We start from the raw sequence: 14,938 nt of genomic DNA, 5'->3' as shown, positions 1-14,938 counted from the left end.
ATACATAGCATATATATATATATACATATATACAGATACATAATCAATGAATATACATTATCAAATACATTGTTGTTATTGTTATCTTGAACAGTTACCTGCTACATTAAGAATAAAAAAAATTTATTTTTCATTTTATCTACCCTATCCTCCAGTGATCATCTTTTTTGAATGTAGATCAGAGTATAAATATTTTTGAATATTTTCAAAATATTTCAAAATAAAAAATCTACATTTTGAATGTAGATCAGAGTATAAATATACTCTGAAGGAAATATAAATTTCCTTCTCTTTGAGGAACTTCTGGGGATGCCTGGTTGTCTCAGCTAGGTAAGCATTTGCCTTTGGCTCAGGTCATGATCCCAGGAGCCTGCAACAGGCTCCTTCCTTAGCCTGGAGCCTGCTTTTCCCTCTGCCTGTTCTCCCTCTGCCTGCGGTTCCCCCTGCTTGTGCTTGCAGGGGGAAATTAAAAAAAAAAAATTTAAAAAATTAAATTAAATTAAATTAAATTAAAAAAAAATCTTAAAAAAACAAAACAAAAAACAACTCTTCTGTTAACATATCTTGCAATGCAGGTCTGCTGACAACAAAGTCCCTCAATTTTTGTTTGTCTGAGAAAGTTTTTATTTCTCCTTCACTTTTGAAAGATAATTTTGCAGGATACAAAAGTTGAGGGTTTTTTTTCTCTTTCAATGCTGTAAATATATTAATTCACCCTATTCTTGCATCATTTCTCAGGAGAAATTGCATATAACACTTGTTTTTGTTCCTCTTGGATAAGATGCTTCCCCCCCTTTTTTATTTTAAGATTTTATTTATTTATTTCGAAGAGAGAGAATGAGAGAGAGAGGCCACGAGAGGGTGGGGGTAAAAAGGAGAAGCAGACTCCCCATGGAGCAGGGAGTCTGATGTGGAACTCGATCCCGGAACTCCAGGATCATGACCTGAGCTAAAGGCAGTCACCCAACTAACTGAGCCACGCAGGCACCCTTTCCTTTCCTTCTTTTAGGATTTTTTCTTCGTCTTTAATTTGAAAATGACATGTCTAGGTCTCGGTTTTGGGGACATATATCCTACATGGTGTTCTCTCATTATTTATAGGTCTGTGGGCTGCTGTCTGACTTTAATTTGGGGAAGTTCTCTGTTGTTATTGTTTCAAATATTTCATCTATTCCTTCCTCTCTTTCTTGTCCTTGTAGTATTCCCATTGCACATATGTTATGCCTTTCGTAGTTGTCCCACTGTCTGGGTTTTGGTTTTGTTTGTTTGTTTTGTTTTTTGGGGTCTTCTTTACTTTTTCTTTCTTTTTTTTTTTTTTCCTTTTTCCAAGGATTCTATTGATCTAGCTCAGGATTCTTTCCTCAGCTGTGTTTAGCCTACTTATAAGCCCATAGAAGGCATTCTTCATTTCTCACAGTGTTTTTGATTTCTAACGTTTTGTTTGTTTGTTTCTTAGGATATTTTCATCTCTCTGCTTACATTGTCCATCTGATTTGCATGCTACCTAGTTTATCCATTAGGGCCCTTACTATATTAATCATAGTCATTTTAAATTTTGAATCTAATAATTCCAACATCCCAGCCATGCCTGGTTCCAATGCTTGCTCTGTCTCATCAAATTATATTTTGCCTTTTGATAGGCCCTGCAATGTTTTGTGATAGCTGGGCATCATGTAAAAGGTAAAAGAAACTGCTATAAATAAGCCTTTGGTAAGGTGCTACTGACCGTCAGGGGTGAAAAGCATTTTGTAGTCCTCTAATTAGTCTTCAGTGTTTTAGTGAGCTATGCCTCTTGACTAAACTTCACGTGTTCCTTGGTTTTTTCCTTCTCCCTTAGGTGACTTAAGATGGCTAGAGTGGGCTGGAGTTACGTATTTTATTTCTCTCACACGGAAGCCTAGAGCCCGCTGGATTTGAGTATTTCCCTCCCAAGCCATTTAGGCTTTGGTAACACTTTATTAGGATTGTCTCTTAGCAACTAGTTTGCCCTGAGGGCAGGCCTTGGTGAAAACAGTGCTCTGTTGTATTTCAAAAGGTTCCTTTTCCTCTGCCTCTGAAGGAAGAGAAAGAGATTTTTTCATCAATATTTCCTGTGGAATCTGGTCAGACTCTTGTAGGTAAATCTTACATTATTAATGCTCTCCTATGACCGAGTCTTCTTGGAGTTTTAGACCCAGAATTGTCCTCACTAAGCCTCCAGTATTTCATTAATTATGGTTCTGTTTTTCCTGCCTAGGAAATGGTTCAAGGACATTTCCACTCTTGAGTCTCTGACCTGGTAAGTTGTGATTCTCTATATTTTTTTTTGTCTCTTTTCCAGTCTTGGAGAGAGCACTTTGTTCTGTGCCCTCTCCTCTCTTATGGATCCAAAAAGTACTGTTACTCTTTACTTTTTTTTTTTTTAAATTTCTTTATTTGAGAGAGAGAGAGAAAGAGAGAGAGAGCACAAGCAGGGCAGAAGGAGAGAGAGAAGCAGGTTCCCGCTGAGCTGGGGGTCCGATATTGAGCTCGATCCCAGGAAACTGGATCATGACTTGAGCCAAAGGCAGACGCTTAATGACTGAGCCCCACAGGCACCCCACGTATTGTTACTTTTTAACCTGTTCAGCTTTTTACTTGCTAGGTCAGAGTGGTTACTGTCAAGGTCTTTACATAAAGAACCAGAAACCAAAATCTTTTTAAATAAGAATGTTGTGTAGTCTTTTTAAATAAGTATTTTTATGCTATTATGCTATTAAGTATATACTTGGTGTAAAGTATACGAATGTAAAGTATATAGAATTATTAAGATAAAAATCTGTGCGTAATTCCACCAAGGAAGGTGAACCATGTAAGGTTTGCAAATATGTATTTCTGATATTTTAGAGATTCATACGTGTCTACAGCTAGGATCACAGTTCACAAACATCTTTACATCCTCCACTATTACTTACTATTTATTACATGTCCATAGCCCAATGTTTTTAGGAAGATTTTGAAAACATTGCTTAATGTCTATATAATGTCTTGTTTGAGTCCATAATTTATTCAACCATTTTCCTGTTATTGGTGATTGAAGCCATTTTAAAGTTTTTACCAATATAATTATTCAGTAATAAATATCCCTAAGGGTGAGACTTAACTGCTTTATTTTTTGTTTGTTTAACACTTTATGTGTTTATTTGACAGAGAGAACACAAGCAGGGGGAGTGGCAGAGGGAAAGGGTCGGGGAGAGGGAAAAGCAGGCCCCCAGCTGAGCAGGGAGGATCCTGGGATCAAGCCCCCAGCAGAAGGCAGACGCTAACCAACTGAGCTCCCCAGGCCTCCCAGTAAGACTTCATTTGATTGTTTTGTTAAGATGTTTTCTTAGAATCAAACTGTTGGGGCAACAGATTGAAACTTTACAAGTCCCTTCATGAATTTTTACTAAATATCTTTACAGAAAAGCTGTGGCAATTTACCCTCCCACCTGAAGAATTATAGAGAGGCTTTTTCAACCCATTGAAGAAAGAGGCCACTTAATATCTAAAAGAAAAAGGAGCTGCCTTTATTGCTTGCTTATGTATGGGAAAGATGTACTAATAAGGGGCACCTGGGTGCCTCAGTGGGTTAAGCCTCTGCCCTCGGCTCAGGTCATGATCTCAGGGTCCTGGGATCAAGCCCCACATCGGGCTCTCTGCTCCGCAGGGAGCCTGCTTCCTCCTCTCTCTCTGCCTGCCTCTCCACCTACTTGTGATCTCTGGCTGTCAAATAAATAAATAAAATCTTAAAAAAAAAAATGTACTAATAAGTCCACAGTGTGTCAGAACTGTCTTATGTATATGGCTTTGAGAAGTGTGAAGTTAAGGAAATATAAGAATTTCAAAAATGAGAGGGTTAGGAAATTCATGATTTTCACGTGTCACAGGTGTGAGGCTAAGGTTAACTGGTTAACTTTTAAAGCTGTGGCACTGTCACCTGTTGTTGGACTTCAAAGAGGCATGGATCTGATACAAAATGTCACTGAGCTGCTGAGAGGAGTTTAACCCTGTTCAGCTTTGTTACTTGGCCACTATTGAGGATTATGATCAAAGAACTACCAGTTTTTTATTATTTGGATTACTGATGAGGTTGAATTTTCTTTATCTGTCTGTGTCTATTATCCCTTTTCCATGTCTTCTTTGTTAATCTGTTTGGGTCCATTTATGCAAAATGTTCTTTTGATTAATTTGTGTGACTGCTTTTAAGATTTATGAAAAAAGTTTTGGCTAGCATATAAAAAGAAAACATTTTTCAGTTTATTATTTGCTTTTCAAATTTTAATAAAGTGAAGAATCTCTGTTTACTTTATGGATTTACCCAAATTGTTGTTGTTGTTGTCATTGTGTACAGTTGTTTCAGGTGTACAACTTAATAATTTGACAAGTTTATACATTATGCTATGTTAACCACAAATGTAGCTACCATCTGTCGTCTTAAATTCCTCTTACATTATCACTGGCTATATTCTTTATGTTGTGCTGTGACTTAATCACTCTATAACTGCTAGACTATATCTCCCTCACCTCTTCACCCATTTTGCCTAACCTCTCATCCCCCACCCTTCTGGCAACAATCAGTTGTTCTCAGTATTTACAGGTTTGATTCTGCTTTTTGTTTGTTTATTCATTTGTAGGTTTTTTTGGTTTTGGTTTTTGGGTTTTTCTTTTGTTTGGATTCCACATATGAGTGGAATCATATGGTATTTGTCTTTCTCTAAGTTTTTTTTTTTTTTTTTTACTTAGCATGATACCCTCCAGCTCCATCCATGTTGTCTCAAATGTCATGATCTCACTCTTTTTTATGGCTTTGTAATAATCTGTTTATATACACTACTTTTTCTTTATCTATTCATCTATTAATGGATACTTAGTTTCCTTCCATATCTTGGCTATTGTAATAATGCTGCAATAAATACAGATGTGCATATATCTTTTTGAAGTAGTGTTTTTGGTTTTTCTGGGTAAATATCCAGTAGTGGAATTACTGGATCATTTATATTTCTATTTTTAATTTTTTGAGAAACCTCCATACTGTTTTCCACAGTGACTGCACCAATTTATATTCCCACCAACATTGCACAAGAGTTCTTTTTTCTTCACATCCTTGCCAGTGTTTGTTGTTTCTTATGCTTGTTATTTTAGCCATTCTAACGGGTGTGAAGTGATATCTCTTTATGATTTTCATTTTCATTTACCTGATGATGAATGATATTGAGCATTTTTCATGAGTCTGTTGGTCATTTGTATGTCTTCTGTGGAAAAATTTCTATTCAGGTCCTTTGCCTATTTTTTGAATTGGATTTTTTTTTATTCGTTATTTTTTTTCTGTGTTGACTTGAATAAGTTATTTATATATTTTGGATATTAACCCTTATTTTATATATCCTTTGAAAATATCTCCTCCCATTCTGTTAGTCACCTCATTTTGTTGATGGTTTCCTTTGCTGTGTAGAATCTTTTTATTTTGATGTAGTCCCAATAATTTATTTTTGCTTTTACTTCCCTTGCCTTGGAGACATAAGTAGAAAAATTTTGCTATGGCTAACATCAGAGGATTTACTGCCTGTGTTCTCTTCTAGGATATTTATGAATTCAGGTCTCACATGTAGGTCTTTAATCCATTTTGAGTTAATTTTGTGTGTGGTGTAAGAAAGTGGTCCAGTTTCATTATTTCACATGTAGTTATTCAGTTTTCCCAGCACCATTTATTGAAGAGACTGTCTTTTCCCCATTGTAGATTATTGCTTCATTTATCATTTATTAATTGACCATATGAGGGTTTATTTCTGGACTTTCCCTTTTGTTCTGTTGATCTATGTGTCTATTTTTGTGTCAGTACTATATTGTTTTGATTACTACAGCTTTGTAATGTGTCTTGAAATCTGGTATTGCATCATGTCTAATTCTTCTTTTTCAAGATTGTTTTGACTACTTGGAGTCTTATGTAGTTCCATACAAATTTTAGTATTCTATTTCTGTGAAAAATGTTATTAGTATTTTGATAGGGATTGCACTAAATCTGTAGGTTTCTTTGGGTAACATGGACATTTTAATGATATTGAGTCTTCCAATCCATGAACATGAAAAATCTTTCCATTTGTTTGTGTTGTCTTTAATTTCTTTCATCAGTGTTTTATATAGTTTCTGGAGTACAGGTCTTTCACCTCTTTTTTTTTTTTAAGATTTTATTTATTTATTTGACAGACAGAGATCACAAGCAGGTAGAGAGGCAGGCAGAGAGAGAGAGAGAGAGAGGAGGAAGCAGGCTCCCCGCTGAGCAGAGAGCCCGAGGTCTTTCACCTCTTTGGTTAAGTTTATTCCTAGCCATTCTATTCTTTTTGGTACAATTATGAATGATATTATCTTTAAATGTCTCTTTTTGCTACTTAGTAGTATACAGAAACACCACTGATTTCTGGGTATTGTACCTGCCATTCTACTGAATTTATTTATTACTTCTGGTAATTTTTTGGTGGAATTCTTAGGATTTATGTCATCTGCAAATAGTGACAGTTTAACTTTTTCTTTACCAATTTGGATGTTTCATTTATTTTTCTTGTCTGATTGCTGTAGCTAGGACTTCCAGTACTATGTTGAATGGAAGTGGTGAGAGTGGAGACTTGTTTTTAGGCCTAATATGTGATCTATTCTGGACAATGTTCTATAAGCACTTGAAAAAAATCTATACTCTGTTGTTTTTGGATGGAATATTCTGTGTAGATTGGTTATGTCCTTCTGATCCAATGTGTCATTCAAGGACATTGTTTTTCTTAGATTATCCAGACAAAAGATTACAATCTACTGATGTGTATGGGGTGTTAAAGTCCCTTACTATTATTATAATACCATTAATTACTCTTTGCATCCATTAATATTTGCTTTATGTACTTAGGTTTTCCAGTGTTGGGTGTGTAGATGTTTATGATTGTTTTATCCTCTTAGATTGATCTCTTTATCATTATATAATGGCTTTTTTGGTCTCTTGTTAGTCTTTGTTTAAAGTCTGTTTTGTCTGATGTAAGTATGGTTACCTTTGCTTTTGTGTGTGTGTGTGTTTCCATTTGCATAGTGTATGTTTTTTCTAGCCCTTCACTTCCAGTCTGCATGGGTCTTTAGGTCCAAGGTGAGTCTCTTGTAACAGCATACAGATGGGTCCTTCCCTAACCCCCCAAGAGAGATAGAGAATGAGCATGAGAAGGGGAGGGAGAAAGAGAGAGACTGAGTCTCAAACAGGCTCCAACACAGGGATGAAGTTTGACTCAGGGCTTGCTCTCCTGACACTGATATCATGAGATCATAACCTGAGCAGAAATCAACTTGGATGCTTTAACTGACAGAGCCACCCAGGAGCCTCAAGATGGGTCCTTTTTTCAAAAATCCATCTGCCACCTGTGTCCTTTGATTGGAACATTTAGGCCATTTACATTTAAAGTAATTATCGATCGCTGAGTACTTATTTTCATTTTCCTATTTTCTGATTTGTAGTTCTTCATTTCTTCTTCTATTGCTCTTTCTTTGTGATTGATGAGTTTCAATAGTGCGGTGTTTAGATTTATTCCTCTTTATTTGTGTATCTATCATAGGTTTTGTTTTTGTGGCTACCATGAAGTTCATATATAACATCCTAGGTAAATAGCAATCTATATTAATTTGATTATTTAAATTCAAACACATTCTAAAAATAGAAAAAAAAGTCACTTATTTTTCCTTTTCCCCTTTTCCTCTCTTTTTACTCCCTCCTCCATGTTTTATGTATATGTTGTCATATTTTACATCTTTTATTCATAATTTTTTATGTTTAAAGCCATTTCTTTTCCACTTAAAGAAGTCCTTTAACATTTCTTGTAAGGTTGGTTTAGTGGTGATAAACTCCTTTATATTTTGTTTGTCTGGGAAACTCTTAATCTTTCTTCCAAATTTGAATGATAACCTTGCTGTGTAGACAATTTTTGGTTGTAGGGCTTTTTTTTTTTCCCTTTTAGCACTTTGAATATATCATGCCACTCTCTTATAATCTGCAAAGTTTCTGCTGAAAAATTAGCTGACAGCCTGATAAATTTTCCTCTATGGGTAACTCGTTCTCTCTTGTAGCTTTAAGTTTTTCTCTTTATCTTTAACCTTTGATATTTTAATTATTATGTATCATGAGCAGACCTCTTTGGGTTAATCTTGTTTGGAACTCTCTGTTCTTGTGTTTAGATGTCTATCTCCTCTAGATTAGAGAGGTTTTCAATTATTATTTCTTCAAATACGATTTCTATACCCTTCTCTCTTCTTCTGGAACCTCTATAATGTGAATGTTTGTTTACTTGATATTGTCCAAGAGATCTCTTAATCTATCCTCATTTTTAAATTCTTTTCTCTTTTTGATGTTCAGCTTGTATGATTTCCTTTACCCTATCTTCCAGATCACTGATACACTGTTCTTTCTCCTCTAATCTACTGTTGATTCTCTGGAGTCTGTGTTTTATTTCAGTTATAGTATTCTTCAACTGTGGTTCTTTTCAATATTTTCTGTCTCCTTTTTGAATGTCTTACTGAGTTCTTCCACTTTTTTCTCTAGCTTCTCTAGCTTAATAAGTATCTTTATTATCATTACTTTAAATTCTTTATCAAACATTTTGGTTATCTCTATTTCATTTAGCTCCTTCTCTGAGGTTCTTCTTATTCTCTCTTTTGGAGCATATTTCTCTGTTTCCATTTTTCTTGACTTTCTGTATTTATATGGATATGGCAGAATATCTAAGTCTCCTATACTTGAAGGAATGGTTTTGTGTATGGTGTCACCTATGCAGACTGTGTGTGCTCGTTGAATGCTGTGTGGCTGGAAATATGGCTGTATATGCTAGTTACTTTTATAGCCATGGATTTTTACAGAAAGAAGAAAGAATAATAATAAAATAAAATAAAATATAAAATAACAAAACCATAAAACCTCAAAAAAAGAAGAAAAAAGGAAAAAAGAAAGTCCCCAAAGAACAAAAATAAAAACAAGACTAGACAAATTAGAAAAAAATAAGATAAGATAAATTCTTTCATTTAAAAAAATAAAAATTAAAACATAGTTGATTTTTCTTTTCTTTTTTCTTTTTTTTTTTTTTTTAATTTTTTTTTTAATTCTCCAGCACCACAGGGGATACAGGAAATGGTATAGGCTTATGGACCTTGGGCCCACTGAGGTCACAAGCTCACTGTGATCTGCAACCTATTTCTGTCTGTGCTTTTAAGGTGGAGGGAAAGAGAGCGTTCCTGCAGCTCCTTAGCTTTTTTAAATACCAGCTTTTCTTTCTCTGTCTCAGATGACCAGGGCTGGCATGGGCTTGTGGAACCTGAGCTTGCTTAGGTAGCAAGCTCATTGTGACAATCAGACCCACTCATTATGGTGTCCAGACCCTGCACCAGTCTAAGCTTTCAGGATTAATGGAAATATAAACCATATTGTTCTCTAGCCCCTCTGATCTGGAGAGCTTTCCCACAGCTCTTCACTGCTTAGCAGAGTTCTAGTGTCACCTCTTTTACATGCTAGTTTCTCTTTTAAACTGTGGCTTTTTATTTCAGTGCCCAAGGACAGAAAAATCTGTTCAGTACTTTCCCTCCCCACTGCGTTCACAGTGTCAGGGGTGGAAGTTCTCTTTGTTACCATGTCTCCATCTCTCTTGCTGTTCTCTTGTCTTTCTATCTTTGGTTGTTCAGAAGCTGTTCAATCAACCCTCTGTTCTTCTTCATGGAGAGTCATTCTATAAATAGGTGTAATTTGGTGCATTATACATAAAAGCTAAGTTCAGGGTCTTCCTGTGTCACCATTTTGGACTGGAACCAAGGTGTACCTAACCTTTTTATTCCTACCACCACCACCACATCTCAGGCCTTCATTTTCTCACACTTAAATTACTGAATTGGGCTATCAGCCAGTCTCCCAACACTAATCCCCTTTCTTCCTAGCATTCCTATTCCCATAGTTTATATCCCTAATTCACTGCTTTTATCAAGTGACTTTTCCTCCATGAAAACCTCAGTGCCTCCTTATGGTTGAAAACAAAATCCTAAGACACTATAGAATCCTTTCACATGCATATCCCACTCATAACTTGATTAAACACAAATACTGGACTCTAAATAGCCTAAAGTTTGTCCTTCAGCATCCATTCAATTCTTCTTTCTTCTTCCTCTTGCCTTTAGTTAATGCCTGTCTTATGCAAATTATCCAAGGAATGTGAAAACAAACAAAACCTGCAAATATGCAGAGCAAAGTTGGGAAGCTTTAGAGGTAAACAGAAAGTCCCCCAGAATGTACTGAGAACTACGATGAACCTGAGATAGTGGGGAAGAACATTCTCACAAGTGATAATGCTTGAGCTGAAACCTGAATGCCAATGAGAACCAGCTGCAAAGGCCCCAAATGTAGAGAATATACAAAACTAAGAGTTCTAAATAGTTCTGTATAAAGCGTGATGGTAGGAGATGGGGCTGGAGGGAACACATGGGCATATTGTAGATCCATGACAAGAAAAAAAAAGTGTGAAGATTCCTTCATATTAATTGACCTGAATGTCTGGATGATAGAATGGGAGGTAGGAAGGCAGGAGGAAAAAAATCATTGTGACCAGGATGACTCCTAGTTTCCCAATATAGACAATATGGTAGATTCTGGATTTGTAGACCAGGAATAGGTTTGATGAGAAACAGGTTTGATGTGGGAGAGTAGATTCATATGAAGATATATTGAGTTTGCACTGCCTAGCAGAAATACAAATTTAGAAGTTCAATTGAATTTTTTCTATTCTGTTGTTACCTACATTAGTCCCTCTACCTACAGTGAGTGCCCCCTTGTCTCTCCCAACTGATCAAATCCCACCCAATCTATAGCCTAAGTCCCAGTCAATTGCCAAAAAAAAAAAAAAAAAAATCTTTATCTACATGAACTCAAACATTTAACAAAAAAATTTAAATGCTTCTTGTCCAAATAGTGTTATCTTTCAGTAAAGTTGCTCTGCCTTATATGGCCCCACATGAGAGAGGTTGACACATTGTACAGGCAAATTCTTTTGTCTGTTTTGAGTTCAATTCCACAGCAACTAGTAAAACTTATTGGAAAGATAAAGGCAAGTTGGGGATAGATTTGAGGGAAGAATTATGCTTTAGTGGAAATATCCACTTATTACTGTGAATTATTTAACCCAGTCATTGTGAAGGATAGCAAAAACTCACTAGAGAAGTAGAGAAGTGGCTTCCCAGTAAAGGGCCACAGGTTGTATTGCATTTTGTATAGAGGGTATGCCAGGGCATAATGTATCTTAATAGATGGAGTCCTAGGCTGTGACCATTGACATGTTCTGTGCATTAGTGAATTATTGATTTTTATTTGTAAGAGAAGAGTGCTTTCTTAGAGATTAATAAATATTGAAATCTATAGCTCTCAGGTTTGAATAATACCAAAGCTCCCTTCCTTTTCTGTCTTCCAACATAATAAAACTTTAATATAAATTGGGTTTTTCAAAAAAATTGCAATAATAGAGAACAACACATATTATATGCTAACATAGAGGATATATAGTAATGGCCAAGGAGTGTGCACTATGCTTGTAGCTGATGAATCATAAGCACTGAATACTATTTTGTTATTTCCTATATCTGACAAAATATTCTAATATTTTAATGATATTTATATATCAGCTGTCCTTGCCAAATAAAATGAAACAGACTTGAACAAAGATAACAAAGACATATATTCTCTTCCTAAATCAAATAACATCTTTTCAGAGACCATTCTTAGTAATAAAAAAGAAGTGTGAATGAACAGATTTTCTACATACTTAGTACAGTGAGAAAAGAATTGTGCTGCCTGTCTAATTTTTATAGTTCTTTGAATTAAAAATCATGTGGGGTTATGTTTAAAAGGAGCCAATTCATGTAGTATAGGTTAGCAATTCTAAAATTACTATCTGTGGCTTTTAGAATGGAGCATATGAGTAAATACATTGAGAATGATGAAAGCTGTATTTGTTGGTGAAAGGAATTAGGAATTTGAAAAGGACAAAGACCAGAATAAACACTGTAAAATCGATTAAATAGGAGGTAGTAGTATAAATGCATAGTTTTTAATGTAGAGATAGAGAGGGGCACCTGGGTAGCTCAGTCAGTTAAATGTCTGCCTTCAGCTTAGGTCAGGATCCCTGGGTCCTGGGATCAAGCCCTGTATCAGCCTCCCTGCTCAGTGGGGAGTCTGGTTCTCCCTCTCCCTCTGACTCTCTCCACTGCTCATGCTCTCGTTCTCTCTCTCTGAAATTAACAAGTAAAAAATTTAAAAAGATATATAGAAATATAGAAATGAAGATATAGCTAGAGATAAGAAGATACAGATGTATTTTGAAGATCTTCCTACTGAGAGGGACAAAGAAGTAAAGCTACCCCTGTAGCAATGAGCAAACCTAACTCTCAGATACTGGATTCTGTATACTATAGCTTACTATAAGAAGCTGGGGTTTCTTAGAGAAATGACTGAATATAGGGGTATGGAAGAGAAAGGAAAAGATGAGTTTGGAGCATCTTGTTGTAAAGTAAAGCAAGGAATTGCTAAATAAAGTAATGAGAATATATCAAAAGGATGATGAAGACAGCTTAATGTGGCTCTCACTGGACAAATTTGAGATGGTTTCCTAAAAATGAATAGGAATAATAGAACATTCATGACATAAAATAAGAATTTACATGATCCCATATTAATACAAATAAGTAAACAAGTATATAAATGGAAAAGAGTAATGAAGTTACAAAATCAACTCTCATTTGCAACTATCATAGAAATTATTCATTTAGCCACAAATATATAATTGCTAAAACTGGTGAGAGAAGTTTGGTGAGGATATTTATTACTGCAAGGTATTCTGTGAGTTAGTTGTTACTCAAAAAGGAAATATAATTATTTTATAGTGGATGTATCTCTCAAAACTAATCAAGTAATCAAAGTTAACATCGCCAATAAAAGGAAAAACCAACACTAGAAAACTCCTGACATGATAAACTAGAAAAGACACAGCATTGCTTCCATGGTCTTTGCTGCCAAATATACATAACCTGAATGAAACCATAGTGAAACATCAGACAAACCCAAATAGAAGGACTTTCTAAATGGAGAGAGTATGATGATTGATAGAATATAACATACTATTCATATTCAACCAAATGGTTACTGAAATATGTTCAGATAGCAGAGGTGATATGAAACAATGAATTTAATATTAAAATATGAAATCATGAAACAATGAAAACCATGATCTTGCTTGAGCAGGGCACTCCTACTCAAAACTTTATTGACAAGATTAGGATGAAAGTGGCTTGTATGTTATGTTATTTGAGTGAAATAACTGTGTGTCCGCTATATTCTCCAAAATGTGTGAAAGGGAAGATACATTAATTTCTGATAACTTTGTAGTACAATATGATATAATGCAGGGAAAAGAAAATCAATGGTAGAAGCAAAATATACATAAATTTCTGGAATCTATTCTTTAAGGATATACTTCAAACTGACATTTTAAAATTGAATGGGTCCTTAGAAAGTCTCTAATAATCCTAATCCATCATTTACAAATAAACTGAATCCAGATAGAGTGACTTATCTGAGATCATCGGGATAATGAGATGGCAGCCTGGGATCTTGATCATATAATTAACTATTTGGAATCTTTGATCTGCCTTTTTTCTGTTTGTTTAAAAATTAAAATAACTATTTCACCTTAGTGACTTTCCAATAAAGAAGAAAAGAAATGTATCTAAAAACCTGTGATGGCTAGAACCAAGGCATGACTATGTACTCAATATTATTTTTAATAAGAGTAAGAATATTATTAGTAATAATATTCTTATTACTAATATTATTACAGAGTAACTTCTTTCTTAATTATGCTCTAAAACTGGTATTTCACTTATTTCTAAGGACAAAGAGAATCTCATATGTGATTTTGACTAGCTGACTGATTTCCATGTCCAGAATGATTGTAAAATTTTTTTATCATTGTTCAGATATGTGGCATGAGTATTTCACATATCATGGGGAAAAATATACTAGCTTTTAGTTTCTATTCAGTGTATCTAAGAATGATCTTCCTATCATAAAAGGTGTAGAAACATTTAAAATAAAATAGATTATAGTGGTAAACCATACTCAAATTTATCATTCATACCAACAGCTTCTGAATATTAGGTATTCCATTCAGGAAAGTACTAGAGTGAGTGACAGCTGCAGGCATTTGAGAACTAATGGTCCTGTCATTAACCAGAGAGACCTTTCTAATGTAAAATCATGAAAGGTTAAACAAAATCCTTATCATGGTAAAAATAGCTTCCCTAAATCTTAGCAATTATTAATGTTACAAATGTGCTTCACATAAAGCAAAGATTTTCCTTTTTTTCAGCTTTATTGAGGTATGTTGACAAAATTGTAAGATATTTCAAATGTATATCATGGTAATTAGATATACATGTACCTTTGGATTCCACCATATGGATAATTAATACATCTATCACATATTTACCTTTTTAATTTTTTTGGTAATATTTAAGTTCTACTTTCTTAGCAAATTTCAATTATACGATAGAGTGTTATCAACTACAGTTACCATGTTTTACATTAGTACTCAGAGTCTGTTTACGCTGAAAATATGTACCCTTTGACTAAACTCTCCCAATTTCCCCTAATCCCCAGGCCCTGGAAACCACTTTTCTTCTCTATGTCTCTAGGAGTAGAACTTTTTTTTTCCTTTTAGATTCCACATAAAAGTGATACAGTACAGTATTTGTCTTTCTCTGTCTGGCTTATTTCATACAGTGTAATGCTCTCAAGGTCCATCCAAGTTGTTGCTAATGGCAGGAATTCTTTCTTCTCGTGGCCACATAATATTCTGTTGTATATACAAACCACATTTTCTTTATCTCTTCG

The sequence above is a fragment of the Meles meles genome, chromosome 4 (genome assembly GCF_922984935.1).
Source record: "Meles meles chromosome 4, mMelMel3.1 paternal haplotype, whole genome shotgun sequence".
In the NCBI taxonomy this organism is placed as follows: domain Eukaryota; kingdom Metazoa; phylum Chordata; class Mammalia; order Carnivora; family Mustelidae; genus Meles; species Meles meles.
The sequence above is the reverse complement of the archived record's forward strand: the minus strand, read 5'-3'. Positions refer to the sequence as shown.